Source organism: Meles meles, unplaced genomic scaffold (assembly GCF_922984935.1).
Source record: "Meles meles unplaced genomic scaffold, mMelMel3.1 paternal haplotype, whole genome shotgun sequence".
NCBI lineage: Eukaryota > Metazoa > Chordata > Mammalia > Carnivora > Mustelidae > Meles > Meles meles.
Genome location: NW_025721177.1, coordinates 372,750 through 378,017, shown reverse-complemented (window position 1 = coordinate 378,017; position 5,268 = coordinate 372,750). Strand labels below are relative to the sequence as shown.

The 5,268-nt window shown below is 33.1% G+C and overlaps 1 pseudogene; it reads left to right on the top strand.

Moving 5' to 3' along the window:
- Window positions 1-1,232: 1,232 nt before the first annotated feature.
- LOC123936079 lies at window positions 1,233-2,149 on the top strand (annotated as a pseudogene).
- Window positions 2,150-5,268: the final 3,119 nt, after the last annotated feature.

The following is a 5,268-nucleotide window of genomic DNA, read 5'->3' as shown; positions in this document are numbered from 1 at the left end:
ATTACACATACTTAATATAGTATTGTTCTTAGAAGTGTTTAAGATAGTGCTATCCGTAATTACTTTGCTCATATTGGATTTCCAAGCCATTGCTTAATACACCAGTGGTATATTGTAATTATATTTATTTAGGATTGAGAATTGTAAGTTTTAAATTAGTGAACATAATATCATACAAGCTGTCATTCCTCAATGTTTACTTTTTATTAAAGGGAATTGAGCCACTCATTAGGAATTTTAACTGTATGTAGAAATTTATCCTGGAAGTTGTAGTAGGATTCTGGGAGTAATGTTTTTTTTTTCTTTTGGGGAAAGAAGATGCATGATATATTTTACGTGCCTCTAATTGCAACTCCAACTTTGGCACACATTCCTCATCTATCAGGAGAAATATTTTCTTGATGTATAACACATTAAATGTTGCATAGCTTAAAATTAACTTCTTCATATTTATGGAAATGTTTTTACAGCATTCAATGTTTTTAGTATTTAGCATAGTATTATTTTTTGGAAACAGAACTGGCAAAAAACCTGATTAGAAAATATGTATATGTTTTACAAAGGCCTAAGTATTCTGTAATTATTGAAATGTTTTGTATTCATACTTTATTACTGCTGTTATAGACTAAAGTTGAGTGATTTAACATTGTGGAGAACTTCTTACAGCATTCAATGGTTCACGTGCATACCACAGTATTATCCTTGGATTCAGAGATGGAAGGAAGCTGGAATAAAGAACTCTTTTTATGCTTAACAAATGGCCTAAGCATTCTGTACTTTTCCAAAAGAAAGTAAGACGAGGAAACATGTATTTTTCAAACTGGACAGAAATTTAAATTACTTTTAGGATGCCCATAAAAACACTGGGAAATTGATTGGGATTAATTCATCTAGTGATCAAAAGAGAAAAAAAAAGTGAAGGCTAAGGGAAATTGAGCAACCTTACATTCTCTAAAATGTGCCCTGTGTGTAACGATTTTGACTAAACTCTGATTTTGACTAAACTCTGATCATACAGGACTTACTCTCTGAAAGTTACTGTAATAAGATAATTTGTTTTCCCCTCATCTAAGGAAGAAAATAGAAGTGGCGTACGGTCTTGAAATTTCATTTGGCTGAGAAAATGCTATGGAGGCAATAAAAGCATGTAGTAATAATCACTTTCTTTTTCCTTAAAGGATTTTCATGGAATCTCGGGATATGATCTGTTCTGATGTGTTTCAGTTTAAACTATGAAGACGGGAAACCAATGTGTAGAAACAGATTTTATACTTTCTGGTCTTTTCCAATATGGTCAAATGGACACTTTCCTCTTTGTTGCCATTGTAACCCTCTTTTCAGTGGCTCTGGTGGGGAATATCATACTGGTCCTTCTCATTCAGTTGGACATCATACTCCACACTCCAATGTCCTACTCAGTCAGCTCTCCTTTATTGACATGATGTACATCTCCACCACCGTGCCCAAGATGACCACTGACTTCCTGACAAAGAGTAAGACCATTACATTTTTAGGTTGTGAAATTCAAGCATTTGTATTCTTGACACTTGTTGGAACTGAAGCCCTTCTCCTTGGTTTCATGTCCTATGATTGATATGTAGCCATCTGTCACCCTTTACACTATCCTGTACTTATGAGCAAGAATATCTGTTGGTTCATGGTCACATGCACATGGGGCAGTAGCTCTATCAATGCTTTAGTGCATACATTGTATGCTTTTCAACTTCCATTTTGTAGGTCTCGAATTGTTAACCACCTTTTCTGTGAAGTTCCATCTCTGGTACCACTGGTGTGTCAGGATACTTCCCAGTATGAGCATACAATCCTCCTAAGTGGGTTTATCATTCTGCTGCTACCATTCATGGCCATTCTAGCTTCCTATGTCCGTATACTTACTGTGGTGTTCCAGGTGAGCTCAGGTAAAGGACAGACAAAAGCTATCTCCACTTGTTCCTCTCACCTAATTGTGGCAAGCCTATTTTATATGACTACCCTCTCCACCTATGCAAGGCCACACTCCTTGCATTCTCCAGAACAGGATAAGGCAGTGGCAGTGTTTTACACCATCATCACACCTCTTCTGAATCCATTCATCTACAGCCTGAGAAATAAAGAGGTTACTGGTGCCCTGAAAAGACTGTTGGCATAATTGATATTTGTACAGGATATGTCACTTTAGGAACCCCTTATTGATTGAGATTGACCAATATAGATCCCTTTACCTAGAATACTGTTTGGAATATGTTAATCTAAAGGATATTTATGCAATAAATTGATAAATATATTGATTCTTGCTCATTTCAGGATGGCTTAATCATAGTTATTGAAGCTACATGCTTTTCCAAATTGAAACCTCGAAAAAATGGTGTTATTGTCAACAGTATTTGGCTTCTGGGAATACATTTCAACTGTTAACTCAATGTTTGCATCTTGAATCATGTATTTTGTAATGTCCTCCTTAATGTCTGAATGTAGTGAGTAGGAAATATACTATACTCAAGCACGTGATATTAAAAGTATAATAAGGAAACTGTAATATATGTCACTGTAAGTAGTTCACTCATGTCTACATTCATTCAAAAGTGATGTACGGTTATGTCTGTTGTGCTAGTATAGACACTGGTGATGTGGCAGTAAACAATGATAAAAACTGACAGAATGCTCTGATCTCATTAAGATTTCATTCCATTGCAGGGGGACATAATAAAATAAAATAAAATAAAATAAAACAAAATAAAATAAAACAACATAAAGTAAGATAGGATAAAATAAGATAAAACAAAACAGACTTGAAAAATCTGGAGTACACCAACCAGTAGTAACTATTAGGGGCAAAAAAAAAAAAGTTAAAAATTGGCTTAGAGAAAGTGAGAGAATTTTCTGGTTTTATATATAATAGTCCAATGTAGGGACAACCAAGAGAATGATAGTTGGTCAAAAATTGAATGGAAATGAGTTAATAATTCATACAGATTTCTCATTAGGAATGCTCTAGGCATAGGAGGAAGCCAATGAAAATGTCTTAAAGAGTAAACAAGCATGGCAAGTAAATGAAAATCAAAGTATAACATCAAAGCTAATGGAAAAAAGACAGAAATTGTAGAAATGAATGACGATAATGGAGGATTTAAAATGTTAGGTTGACCATGGTAAGCATTTGGGCTTTAATCCAAGAAAATTGGCAGGCATTGGTGTGGTTCTACAGAAAACTGAAAATCACAATTGTGTTTCCATTACAGGAGCACAGTTGTTAAAAGATACTGCCTTGGATAAAAGTGGTAATGGTAGAGTAGCAAGAACTGGCCAGTCTCTGGAAATAGTGGAAAGCAGACATTTGAGACTTATGGTGAGATTATGATGTGCAGTGTGAGGTAATTAGAAAAGCAGAGAATTGAGGGGAACCTGACTGGCTCAGTCAGTAGAGCATGAAACCTCTCATCTTGGGATTGTGAATTCTAGCCCCGGGTTGGGTTTAGAGATTACTTAAAAATAAAATGTTAAAAAAAAAAGTATAGCAGATAATCGGGCTAAGAGACTGTAATAAACAACTGGAAGTAAGAAATCATTATTATCACCATTGAGGAAAAACACAGGAACAACATTTCCATCACCCACTTCCTTAGTGCTCCTTCACTACTAGCACCTCAACTATGCAGTGGTCATTATTCTGACTCCCATCAACATTAAATGGAAACCCTTACTAATATAATCAAACAACAACTTCTCTGGAGCTTCCAGGTTCTTTTTTTTTTTTTTTTCAATGTTAACAGAAGCTATATATATATATACCTTGGTAATACAAGGAATAATGCTATTGTTTTTATTGCTGAGTTGAACTCCATTGTACAAATATATTATGATTGCCTTCATAGGATCATTTGATATTTTCATCTATTATGAATAAAAATGTTATATCCCTCTCTACACAAAAATATTCTTTGGGAAACATTCACTCAATTATTTTATTGTATTCCTAGGCATAAAACTGTTTGGTCATAGGTAAGATATATGTTTAATAAAAAAATAAACAGTTGTATTAATATCAAATATTCTAATCAAAATATTGAAACTTCTTGGTGCTTAAGGGTTGGGAAAGTAATGGTTTGATGCTAAATTTAAATACATATTTTTGTGAAATACTTTAGAGACACATTGATATCAACTGTGTGTTTGCTATTAATAAATTCTATAAGAATTTAAATTTTGTTAGGACCACTCATTCTTGGTTCAAGATAAGTTACTGTATTTGGCCCATAAATATTTTTCTTAATGTAGCTTATTTGTTTAGAATATACTATGCATCTGTAAGTCAACCACCAATCCAATAATTAAAACATTGTTAAATGTTTTAGAAATTGTGGAGCATAATGAATAACATGGAGGACATTGGGAGAAGGAGAGGAGAAGGGAGTTGGGTGAAATCAGAGGGGGAGATGAACCATGAGAGACTGTGGACCCTGAGAAACAAACTGAGGGTTTTTGAGGTGAGGGGAGTGAGCCTGGTGGTGGGTTTTAAGGAGGGCATGCATTGCATGGAGCACTGGGTGTGATGCATAAACAATGAATCTTGGAACACTGAAAAAATAAAATAAAGTTAAAATGTCAAAAAAAAAAGAAATTGTTAGATCTCTTCAGAATGTCTACTCTGTCTTTTTGTTTCCTCCATTGCTCTGAGTTTCTAGACTACGATTGTCTTGTTATCTTATAGTATTACCAAATATATATTCATGGACAACTATGGAATGCTTATCATCCATGGGAGCTTTGAACTCTATAAAAACCATCTTATGTGTTACATCACATTTTTCAGAGCCTCTCTTCATTTGACATTATTTTACTATATATATTTTATATATTTTATTTTATTGTATATATAATATATATTATATATAAATATATATTTATATATATAAATATAATATATTATAATATATATTATATATTATATATTAATTATATTATATGTAATATATATAAATATATATTCTTACTCAGATAAAATTCTGTTTTATAATTTTATCACATATCTGTTTATATTTTGATTGACTTAAGATGGATAACTTTCAGTTTTGTGCTATTATGTATGGTGTATTTATGGATATTTATGTATATGACCCCTGCTTCCCATAGACAATAACTTATACAGGGCATATGTATATTACTGGAATTGCTGGTTTGTGGGATATGAAAAAGATCATGGGTTTAGAATTGGGCAACATTTTTTCCAAAGTGGCTGTAACAATTTTCATTTGTAAGATAAATATATAG